We start from the raw sequence: 13,212 nt of genomic DNA on the forward strand, positions 1-13,212 counted from the left end.
GAGTGTCCAACAGAAACCCTAAACTCCAACAAAGACCCATCCTAACAAAAGTGGGGAACATAATAGCCACCAGAGCATCATTCTCATAAACTGGATTTAGCTTCTGCTTGTTTCCTCACCCAGTATCCTGTACGTTTTTATCCCATCCTTCTTCCAGTAAGCTAAGGGCAGTGTCCATGGTTCTCCCTTCACCTACACTTGAGGATCTCAGATGACAACCCTCACCTTTGCTTGGCCGAGAGCAAGGCATTTACTATCTTTTATACTAAGTGCTATCAGGACAGCGTTGTTTGAATGCCATCTTGTTAGGGTGATAGTTTTATAATTTTGATTTATTGCTTTGCTTGAATGTTGTAACCTGCCCTGAGCCCATTCGCAAGAAGGGGAGGATAGAAATTGAATCAAATAAGTACTATTTTGGCCTAAGTGCTGTTCATTCTTGACCCCTTGTATGCCATGCCCATTCTTTTATCTGGCAATAGACCCTGCCTGCCTGCTTGGGGCATTCAGCACCAAAAAAAGGTCAAATGTATTGGAAATCCAAATTTCAAGATGGATTTGACCCAGATGTATTCTCTGGTTTGCTATAGTGGTGGTACGTAATTAATTTGTAAAATGGATTTGGTTATGATAGCTTATTAATAGTTCTTTAATAAATATATATTGGGAAAAGGCAAACCAGTTTCATGGATACAAGGAATTTTATTGTTTTGAGGGGGGATCAAACAAATATTTAAACATAAAATTAAATCTGCTTCAGTTCCGTGGGGTCCATAAACAGAGATGTTCTGCCAGACCTTTGGTTGAGGTGACAGATGTCTTGTTATACTGGCCTCCCCTGCTCCACCCCCCCGCCCCGACTTGAGATGTTCAGGGCCTATCATGGGTGATTGCCCCCCAGTCATTGGTCAATCTTGGATACATTTTCACAGATCCACAAGAGCACTACATGCCTGTGTTTATGGTCTATCTTGGCTTTGATTTTCTGTAAAACTGATAGAAGTTTTCCTTTCCTTTTTTTACCCTTAAAGGTAAAGGTAGTCCCCTGTGCAAGCACCAGTGATTTCCGACTCTGGGGTGACGTTGTTTTCACAGCAGACTTTTTAACAGGGTGGTTTGCCGTTAGAAGCTCATTGATTCACAAACTTTGAGCAGCTGAAGATAATTATTTCTTTTCTTTTTTTTGATGCAAGGACTAAAAGGATTGAGACAAATTTCATGGTTGCTAGAGTGATCTTAGGATCCTTATCACTGAGCAAAGAAGCCAGGGTTTCCAGAGTATGGAGGGGATTGTTAGTTGAATAAAGGCTTAATAAAGTAATCCTTCATAATCTATTTATTTATTTATTTATTTAGAATTTATATCCCGCCCTTCCCACGAATGGCTCAGGGCGGCTAATCTCAGAAAGGATGTATCAATCTTGTTAAAGCCACAAGGGCAGATTCTATTAGTGTAGGGTCTATTCAAAAATCTCCCTTGCAAAACCATTGTAGGTATAATGTTCAGTCTTGCAAACAAAAAAGCTCTGCAATAACATGGGATGATAAGATAGTACATGTAGATGGGAAAAGATTTTGGGTAAGAAAGACAAAAAAATAAGGTGAGCATACTCTGCAAGCTCTCAGGTTTATGCTACCATGGTTGATTTTGAGGACTTGCTTTTGATCAGAGAGAATGCTTTGGTTTTGCCATCTCAAAAATATCATCAATCCACATTCTAAGTTTCATCAGTTTCTCATCCAGGGCTTTCATCCAGGATGATCTATGGCAGGGGTGGCCAACAGTAGCTCTCCAGATGTTTTTTGCCTACAACTCCCATCAGCCCCAGCCAGCATGGCCAATGTAGAGAGTTGTAGGCAAAAAAAATCTGGAGAGCTACTGTTGGCCACCCCTGATCTATGGGTATCCCGATTTAAAGCAGCTAACAAACCATCTTCAACAAAGAGCTGTTTTAATCTCATTTTGAAGGCAAAATAGAAAGTTTTATTTGTTTTTACTGTTTTATCTGTGCTTTAATTGTGATCCACCCTGAGCCCTGCATGCAGGGAAGGGCAGGGTAAAAGTGTAAGTTTGTATACGTATGCTTTCATACATGCTACGTATACGTATGCTTTTTCTAAGGGCTCTTAACCCACAATTTGATCAATTGTGTGCTAATAAGTAAAAAGTATTTGCTTGCCTGACCCGTTCATACTATCTTAGCCAAAAAAACAGATGCCAGGCATGGCAGAATGAATAGGATTCCTTGTCATGAGTGTGACTTTGCACACTCACTCTGTCAGGAAGCAACAATGCATGCTACGTGTGACTTCACTCTATTACAGTATTTGTGTATTCAGAGCTACTTTGTTAAGCTCTTGATTGGTGGCTTTTATGGGCTCTTGATATGAATCGTTTCATGGATTGCTGTAGCAGAGGCCTCCGGGTTGCATCACTAATCCCTTGTGCCAACTATGAGTCACAGAGTGATCACCCTGCAGTTCTCAGCGCTGAAGCTTGGCTCAGAGCTGAGGCACTGCCAGCTGCATCCACGTATGGAAGTTCTACAGTTCTATCAAGAAGATAAACTTGTTAACATGGAATGCTCAAGGACAGGAGGCAGATGTGGAAACTTACTTCCCTTACAAGCGTTTGCAAAATCTAAAAATAATACAGGAGAAAAATGTAAGCATTTCATTAGGATGACATTTCAGCGTTAAGGAACAAGTGCAAAAAGGTATGAATCTTTTCATACTTAAGAAGGACAGAAAGGGGGCATGGGCTGTGTTTTTAAGTGTAACCCAAATACGTACCTTCAAATGGCATTGCAAAGCCAGGTGCGAATGGGAAAAAAAAATCTAACATTCTTCTAGAAGGGTAGCCAACCATATTAGCCTGCTGCAACACATGGGAGCAAGGAAACTGGATGGAGAAGGTAGCTTTCTCCCCTACAGGCACCATGAGCCAGTTCTGCAAAGCGGTGGGGGAGGCTGGAGACAGATCCTTGTACAGGGATTAATTGTCACTAGATTAATTTTGTAGGTTTTCACCCACTCTTTCTACAGAATTCAGATTTCTCTATGCAGTATTATTTCTGCTCATACAGTGCTTTCTAGGATTTCATTGTTAATTGGCCATGAGAAATGCAGCTTTTGGTTTAGGTCTTTTATTTCACATTCTATTTATAAATGTCTTTCATTTTGTCTTCTGATATCCCCAGGGCTTTTTTTGGTAGAAAAAGCCCAGCAGGAACTCATTTGCATATTATACCACACACTCCTGACATCACTATTGTTTTGCGCAGGGCTTTCTGTAGAAAAAACCCAGCAGGAACTCATTTGCATATTAAACCACACCCCCTGACACCAAGACAGCCAGAACTGCATTCCTATGTGTTCCTGCTCAAAAAAAGCCCTGGATATCCCAGAATTAAACTTGGTACAGCTCTACCTGTCAACTTTATATTTTTTAAAAAATGTACCCCCTACTTTTCCAAGGTAGCTATGAATTCCAATACTTGCTATCAATGCATATGGTAACACAATAGGACCTTGAATAGCAATATGCCCTTGAATAACGGTGGAATGATTGTTGGGGAGCCCATTTCTCTCTTCAGGAGAAAAGAATGGAGCCCAGCTCAGTTTCTACACATATTTTCAAAAGGATGCAAGATGGAGCTGCTGCAATGAGGAATCTTAAATTCAGACATGAATCCTATGGGATCTGCAAACAGAGCAGAGCTTGCATTGCAGGACTTAGGCACTTTCCCCCTCCCATTGTAGCACTCCTGTAATGTTGTTCCATAGAGGGATCTACAGTGGGGTGGGGGGGGATTAACGGAAGTATCCTCACCTCTTCTGCAACAGATGGACATGCCTTCTGTCCATGGAAATAGTAGGATACAAGCCACTGTTTCAAATCTATTAATACGTCTTTATTTCTGTAATATGCAGTGCCCACTAGCACTGAGATCATGCTGTACTAAAATAGCAGCCTTACAAAAATTACACTCATATGTCACCTTGACCGAACAAATCACTTAGTGCCATTCCTCAGAATGCTTCAAGCTTTGTAGCTTTGGTTTGTCCTGCTTATAGATACTTGTAGGAAAGACCTACTCTGAGCTAACGAAGGAAGAGGGGCCCCCAAGGCAAGGAAGGACTCTTTCACAACCACGATACTCCCAATAAGGCATGTCTCTGAGGTCATTTGTGTCTCACATATCATGTAGGTGGCTCAGCATACAATCAAAAGCAGCTAAAGTTTTATAACCACCCCACCCCATCCCACCCACCCCCTCCTCCTCCTCCTCCTTGTAATCTAATTCAAATTTAGAACACAAAGGAATCATTCCCATATCAGCAGTCTTTGGTGAATGAAATTATTATGACCCCAAATGCTCCAGTTCTCATAGCATGAGGGATTTCCTCTCATTGAGTGAAATGGCCTGTACAGAGTTGTAGGAAGAATACTAATCCATTTGCAAGATTTATAGACATAATTTAAGACAATAGATCACTCTGCTACTTGCTGCTTTTCATATGGGCACAAGCCATCAATTACTGACATTGGTAAACTTTCAGTTCCAGTTAGTTCAGCTGCATTTAGTACAAAACTCCCTTCACGGTTCTAGTAAATGTGTTAGCTGGATTCATTTAACAATATAAACATGGAATGCATGGAAGATTGTGTAGAAATTATCAACTTTGCCCCTTTACTTGTTTTGTTTTGTTAGATCTCTTTTCTGTCCCCAAATCAGCTTAGATTTATCTGACTATTGTTCATTCGCTTTTAGAAGGAGGTTGCTTTGTTTCTGTTTCCACTGAGATTTGTCACATAGATGTGAAGATTGTTGGATGCAGCTGTAAGTAGAGTTGCTAGGGTTGCCAGTCCCCAGGTGCAGTCCCTTTTATATGTGATGGACATATAATTGAATTGGACTTGGCAACCCTAAGAGTTGCCCATTCTTGGAAGGCAAAAATCTGGCAAGGGTTGGGTCTCACTGGTGTAGGGATAGAGATTGGCCCAGGGGTCCACCCATCCACAGGCAGGACCAGAGGGGTCAAGGGGCCCAGGAACAGAGGCGGGAAATTGATATGTGGAGTGGAAGGGCTGAGAGGCAGAAAACAATCTAAGGTGTAAAAAGCGTTCTCTCTCTCTCTCTCATTTACTGTCTGCCCCCCTCCCATTCCTGAAAATCTCTCTCCCATCAAAGAAGTGATAAACGCAGCCAGCACTGGTCACTTAATAAAGAAATGGCCTCCAGAAGCCCATGAATGTGGAACATTCTGAACAGTCTGGTATTGGTGAGAGGAGAAAAATACAGCCCCAAGGAGGAGCATTTGAGTCCATCTCTTTGCTTAGGCTACAGTCCTGAGTACAGTTCTCTTAGAAGGCATGATCTCTACCATTTTTTTACCCTCTGTTGTCAGGATATCGATAGGAGTCGGGATCACAACAAAATGTTGTGTGTTGTGTTCTGGTTTATTGTCAGCTGCAGGACTTTTTTTTGAGCAGGAACGTGGTTCCGGCTGGCTTGGAATCCGGGGTTGTGGCCTAATTAATATGCAAATAAATTCCTACTGTGAAACAATGGTGATATCAGGGGGTGTGGCCTAATATTCAATTGAGTTCCTGCTAGTCTTTTTCTACAAAAAAAGCCTTGGTCAGCTGTACTTTTTAAAAAAAAAACCCCTCCAATGCTGCTTTTCACCACAGCTGGTGGGGGTTAGAAGCCAGCAGAAGAGTTTGAAACGGCAGTTGAGCCAAGACAGAGGCTGAGGTGCCAAGAAGGAACCTTCTCCCCCATTCCCAAGGCTCTGCAGCCCCTTCAGTGTCTTAAAACTTTCCCTTTGTTTCTAATGGCACAAACGGCAGGGAAAGGGAGAAGAAGTGCAGGAAATGGCCAAAAGGAAGGGAAGAATCCTCCATGCCCCTCCCACTTCCAGTGCTGCTTTTCTCCACACTTCCAGGGGTTAGCAGGCAGTAGGAGAGTTTTAAAGGTCAACGACAAAGTCTTGTGAGTGGGCGATTAGGCTCCTTTTCACCCCAGTCTCTGGAACCACAGCTCAGCTGCCCTTTTACAACTTCCCTACGGGCTTCTACCCAGCCAGACTGCAGGGAGAATAAGTGCTGGAGGGAATGTGTGTGTGGGAGGGTGTTGGGGAGGATTCCACTCAGTAGCGGCACTGCTTTTCCTGTCCTCTTCTCCTCCCCCTCTTTAAGTTTTGTTATAAATAGCATGTTTTTAAGAGGTTTAAGATTTTTGTTCAACCTGGGGGGGGGTGTCCCTCAAGTTTAGAGAAAAATCTCTCTATAAGTATCCACAGATAGGGGGCACACTTAAAAATAAGATATAAAGATTCTTACAATATCCCCACCTTCATGGAGAAGGATGCTTTGGTCTCTGACAGGAAAATAGAGGGCTTCTTTACAGAACAGAAAGTGAAGAACTGTTCCTATATCTCCCCTGACAGCAGTAATTTGCCAGTTTTTAAGTCTTGTCTGGCTGAAAGCCCAGGATAGCAAAAACCACTGTGTTGACTCTATTGACAAACATATTTTTTTCCAGATTTGGGAACTAGAGGGTCTTTTGAAGAAATGGGCACTGGACAGTTACAATGGGGAAGAGAGAATATTTGGAGTGGTTGGGTTTTTTTTAGAGCTCCCTTGGCCTGTTTTGGGATCAAGGCAATGAAGTTTTAATTTTTGCACTGAAATTAAATTGTGTCCTGAGAATAAAAGACGGATCCTGAAGAATGCTGAGGCTCAATTTAGCGCAATGATGGCCTGGCAGATGTTTCTGGGAAGCTTACAAGGAGTCCCTGAAGACAACAGCCCTCCCCTGTTGTGTATCCCCAGAACAGTCTGTAGTATTTCATTCATTCTTATTAAGTTTGCTACCGAAGCATGCAATGGCTTTCCTCCAAGTTTTGATACAGGCAACAGTGCCAATGGAGGGAGTGGTAGGGATATGTTAGCATGGACTGCTCTGTTGTTTGGTGGTGGAAAGAAGAAGAAGATTGCAGATTTATACCCTGCCCTTCTCCCTGAATCAGAGACTCAGATCGGCTTACAATCTCCTATATCTTCTCCTCCCACAACAGACCCCCTGTGAGGTGGGTGGGACTGAGAGGACTGTCCCAGAAGCTGCCCTTTCAAGGACAACCTCTGTGAGAGCTATGGCTGACCCAAGGCCATTCTAGCAGCTGCAAGTGGAGGAGTGGGGAAGCAAACCCAGTTCTCCCAGATAAGAGTCCACGTACTTAACCACTATACCAAACTGACTCTCTGTCAAGTCACAGCTGACTTATGGTGATCTTATAGGGTTTTCAAGACAAGAGATGAACAGAGATGTTTTGCCGTTGCCTGCCTCTGCATAGCAACCTTGGACTTCCTTGTGTCAGGTTCTGTGCAGCTCTCATCAACTCAGCCTCTTTGATTTAAACCAAACAAGGAGTGTATTGAAGCAATGCATGTTCACAGCAAAGACGTTTCTTGTTAGAACTGAGTTCCTAGGGTAGGGTCAGATACTTTTACACACTGCATGGTCATTAATAATGGAAGCAATTCAAGGCGCGAAAAGAAAGCAGCAAAAGCATTTGAAATATAATTGCCCAAATCCCTCCCCGCCCCGCAGTTAAGTGTATTTTCCTTGAAAATGAAACTCAAAGCCATTCACCCAGCTGTTCAGATAAGCACCTGGTTTCCAAGGTCACAGAAAAGAGAGGCTGCCTGCAGCTCTCTTGGGAATCTGCTGTGCACTCTATCCCAATCTCTAAGATTACATGTGTTAAACAGCAAGCATAGCAGGGCAAAGCAAAATAATAACTGGACAGCACATGACATGAGAAAAGGCAAAATCATATTACGTATTTCCAGAATCAGATACCAACAATGGAGATCAGATGCTACCAAACCATTGGCAAGGAACCGTTCCTTGACACCTTAGAGGTCTCCCATCCGAGTACTAATTAGGCCCAACTCTGACTTAGCTTCTGAGATTTGATGAGCTTGAGTTAGCCTGGGCCATCCGTTCCTTGACACCTTAGAGGTCTCCCATCCGAGTACTAATTAGGCCCAACTCTGACTTAGCTTCTGAGATTTGATGAGCTTGAGTTAGCCTGGGCCATCCAGGTCTGGAGGTCCCATTGTTTAGCCACTGTATTTCACTTCGGGGATGATCCAATGAGCACCTGTATATGCAGAGCATTCCCCAGGCAAAGTTCATAAAGATGCATTATAAGGTAGGTTCTGATGAGCGAAAGGCCATGCAGGGGTTACTAAAGACTGGATGCCTGGATTTTGTGGGGCAGCAGTTTTTCTGAAGCTATCAAGCTACTTATCTTAACCTTACCAGCATTATACAGTTGTCTGAAAATATGGGAAGGTGGGGTGGGGTGAGGACTAAAGGACGGAGATTAGCATGTTCAGCAGCTATGGCTGTCTGCTTCCCTACTTAGTGACAAGGGCCTTTTAACAGCTGCTGTAGGGATTCTAGTCCCAGTAACCTGAACTGAGTTTGCCTGCAGTAGTCCACTTTCAAGCTTCTAAAGGTATGGAAGGCAGTTGCAGGTACTCAAACCAAGCAAATCTTCACCTATTATCACGCACGTATTTGTCAGGGACTGGCAGCTGACTGTGTTTTGTCCTGTGAAGCTATTGGAGCCAGATGTTGTGCGTGTGCATCACCATTAGCATCGGGATCATCCATCAAGTTCAGCGGGGACTGAATGAAAATCACAAAGCACACCTGCATCTCAGTGATCTTCCAATTGCTCACCGTTTCCCCTTACTGCATTGAGGAAATAACGCGTTGCTTATGATCCAGCTACCTCGTCTCTTGGGTCTGTGCAACATATACCTAGAATAGATCTTCAGGGCTTATGGTCAGGTCTGCCTTTCAGCAAAGCCTGCCGCAGACATTTTACATTAGCGTGCTGCTCTTGGGAAATCTGGATGATCTTTTCCAGTGGCCTAAGAGTTAAAAATAAAATAAATGCAGGCATATAATGTTTGCCTTCATGGCCATGAAGAATTACAGCAGCCAACTTGCTCCTCTCAAAATACCAAAACTTTGTGGAAACTTTAATTCATCCCCAAAAGTGCGGATGAAGACGCTCCAGCCAGCTCTGGCTCACGTCAGAGCCAATCTGTTGACAGTGCTTTGGTCTAACTTTCAGAAGCTTCTTCCGTAGTCTAATGTAATATCCCCCCTTTCCCACTTAAGGCTGGCTCTTGTGCCTGTAAAAAGCCTTCTTGGCTCTTGGTAATGCACTGCAATTGGGTTTCATCATCTTAAAAATATTGTCTTACGTTGCTGTTGGTAGAAGAGAGCCAATGGGTAGAGAACTGTGAAAAGAACAGCGTTGAATTTTTGCAGTTAAAGGAGAAAGAAAAAGAGGAGGACAGAGATGTAAACCTTTGGTCTGGATGCATTACAAACAATCAGGATAAGCTAATTACAACAGCAGGTGCCAGATCCACGGCACAGTTGGCTTTGTGTTCAGAAGACATAATTATAAATACAGTACATTATATCAGGCCATGACGAGGCTTTCAAAAGTGTGATGTTATGTTCCTAATCCATAATTCAAATCCCTGAAAATGCTTTTAGCTCCACATGTCTTGTGCAACTGCCTCCATTCCTTGGTTTAAGCGCTCAGTATCTTTTCAAGCGAAGATTATTTAAATGGTTGATTTCATGTATAACAACCACTGAAAGGCCATCATTGGCCATTTAAAAATAATGGGTCATACTGCTTATTTAGCCTGCAATGTATTAATGTACAGGGGTAACTTGAATCTGTACAAGTTTTGAGTTAAAATATGCACATGCGAAGCAGCTGGCGCCATCATTTGATTTAATGTTGGCAACCTCAAAATATTGCTGTGTTCACATGAACTGAGAGACGACTGCCAGTTTACAATGAACTGTATTTGCATGGTGGTTTTGTCCTGCCTCCCATATGACGTATTTCAAAAAACTGAATGATTAGAATTAAAATTGATAAGAAGATGAAGATAAGTTGAAAAAAAATTATAAGGCCAGCATCTTCCTTGGGTTGAGGGATATAATTTCTTCTCTGGATGTGTGGATTTGCCCGCCCCCCCTTGCAAGAGGGACAGCAAACAGCTGTAAAGATTAAAACGGAGCAAATTCCAGTCTTGTGCAGCTCCACAGCCTTCTGTGGAACTCTGCCAGAAATGTGCTCAACTCCACCTGTTCATGCTGTCTTCCTGCTTGAATATTTTTAGTGTGACTAACTTTGTATCTTCATCTAGAAAAAGGCAAAATTTTGTGCGCTCATGAGATGAAGGCCTGATATGTGTGACATTGGCCATGTGAAGAAGGATGATGGTGATGATGATTTTGTATTTATACCCCACCCTTCTCTGAATCTCAGAGTCTCGTAGCAGCTTACAATCTCCTTTACCTTCCCCGCCCCAACAACAGAAACCCTGTGAGGTAGGTGGGGCTGAGAGAGCTCTCACAGAAGCTGCCCTTTCAAGGATAGCTCTGTGAGAGCTATGGCTAACCCAAGACCATTCCAGCAGCTGCAAGTGGAGGAGTGGGGAATCAAACCCGGTTCTCCCAGATAAAAATCCATGCACTTAACCACTACATCCAAAACCATAAACATGCAAGAGTGACACTGCGAAGGCAGATCAGAGGCTCATATGTGAGTTACTGTCACGGAGTTGTGTCATGAGTTTATGCCATGTAAATGGCTAACCCAACATGGCTTGGATGAAATCAGCCATATGGCCTTCATAGTCCTGCTGCAATGTGTGAACTGGTTTCAGACAGACCCCTCTCCTCTCACAGATGTTTATGCAGTCCTTCTGTTGAGTTGCTAAGGCTGCGGAGCAATGTAAAGACCATTCATTGTTCTTCTGCAGCAATTTCACGATCTCTGAACTTCTAGTTCATGACAATTTCAGCACTGCTTGTCCTATCAATAAAAACAGGAAGGAACCCTATAAACCCTAACCCTCTTTTTTATAAAGGAACTTAGAGAAGCACCAGTGATTTAATTGAATCTGTGCATGGTCTTGTTCTAGGGTGTGAAATAACTATGTTTGGAGCGAACTGAAGAGTTGATTTTATACCCTGCTCTTCACTACACGAAGGAGTCTCAGAGTGGCTTACAATCATCTTCCTTTCCTCTCCCCACTACAGACACCCTGTGAGGTACGTGGGGCTGGGAGAGTTCTGAGAGAACTGTGACTGACCCAAGGCCACCCAGCTGGCTTTATGTGGAAGAGGAGCCAGGAATCAAACCCAGTGGCCAAGATTAGAGATTGCTGCTTTTAGCCACTACACCACACTGGCTCTCATTGTGATAGGAACAGTAGAAATAGCAAAGGCTTCAGTGCTCAAAATTTTACAGACCCCCCACAATGAACTTGACTTCTAACTTGACCCTGACCTGTAAATGTTTAGGCTATGGTTTAAACCACCCTGCATACTGGAGCTCTCCATTCCCAGTGAGGTTTTAGAGAACATGGACCAGGGGCCCCCGTGGGTGTCATGGCACCCACCAAGGAAGTGGGTGGTGCCAGGTAGGGACTTTGCCTAGCAAGGCTTCTGAATGGCTACTGGGAATTTGATTGGCAGTGTAGATTTTTTTAAATGTTGCTTTGGGAGCAGCTGCCACCACTGTACAAAAATCTTCACTGTCAAAATTCCAAAGATGTCTGCAGACTCAAAAAGGTTGGGGACTCCTGTTGTGGAGAATCAGCAGTGTAGTGTCTGAAAGTTTGCAGTATCAATACCTGAAAACATTGCTCAGTCCCCTAACAGTATCTCACTCAAGACACTACACTTGCAAATTAACAGAGACGGGCACACACAATGAATTCATCTCCTATTCCTAGTTATTTCCAGCAGAATTCATAGTGATGCGGTGATAATGTTTTAGGTCTAGATGAGAGAGATTTATTGCCACATAAATCCACAATGTAACGGCATACTTTTTAATATAAAACCTGCATTAATGAGACTTTTTGTACCCTTTTAAATAGAATAAGCATTTTTGCTGCTTGTCACAAGAGATTTATGCACAACTGCGGGGGGGGGGGGGAGGCTGATAGTATCCTCTCGCATTGCAGTGTACCAGTATGCACCTGTAGTACCTTCGTACATTAGCTCATATACCCCACACTCAGTATTTCTTTACTAAGAAAAAGAGGTGAATAAGATGCATGGGTGAGGATTACTAATCAAGGAATGATGTACCTAGGTTGACTTAAAGTAGACATCACGCATGTAGTCAAGAGGGTCCCAATGACAGTCACATCGAAATGCATTTTAAAATAAAAAAAGACAATGAAAGAGTGTTCCACTATCTCCCTCCCCCCAAAATACAGTAAATGACTGGACAGGGGGGAAGAGTTGGGGGAAGCTGTAATAATTTTACTTTTTAATCATACCAACTATTACTGTAACTTCCGAGTACAGAAACTTTTGCTTTGATTTTGCTAAATTCAAAATTTATTTTTTTGAACAACCTCCGCATGCACACCTTAAATTGCATAAAGACACAATCATCTTCCTGATCTTATTTTCATTCTTGCAAGGATTAATTAAGTATACTTTCCCCCTGCTAAGCTCATCTCTTTCCTGTCTGGCTTTCTACTTGAGTGGTAAGTGAAGACCAGGATTTCAGCATCACAACTAGGGGAAAAGTAGCCCTTAGAACAAATCCAGCTGCTTTTTATCTTAACGGGCTCAACTCATTATACTGCAGTGAGTTTACGTCAAAGAAGACGTTTTTCAGCTGTGAAGGCCAAATGAGATCAGATATTATATATCCAACATTCCATTCTCTGCCAATTAACTCATTAGTCTATGTATGTGGAATGTCTAAAAAGTGCCCAGATTCTGATCTACGGTGCTAAAAAACAAGCCCATCACTTCCTCTCCCACCTATCACAATGTACTGGACTACAATCCTAGTTTTCAAATGGTGAAGGTGAATAGCATGTTTATAGACTGGGCCAAGAGCAATCCAAATCTTTGCTACTCTGAAGGTATTCTAGCAATTAGGTACTGCCTCCAAATCACTATCTAACTATCTCAGGGTGCATTCACCCTACACTAAATAATGCATCTTACAACTGGATTTTCAAAGTGTAGGAACAGCAAAAATCCCAGTTGCAAAATGCATTATTTAGTGTAGTGTGAATGCACCCTTAGAAAGTACACAGCAAGTATTTTCTTACTATAA

This window comes from Heteronotia binoei, chromosome 7 (assembly GCF_032191835.1).
Source record: "Heteronotia binoei isolate CCM8104 ecotype False Entrance Well chromosome 7, APGP_CSIRO_Hbin_v1, whole genome shotgun sequence".
NCBI lineage: Eukaryota > Metazoa > Chordata > Lepidosauria > Squamata > Gekkonidae > Heteronotia > Heteronotia binoei.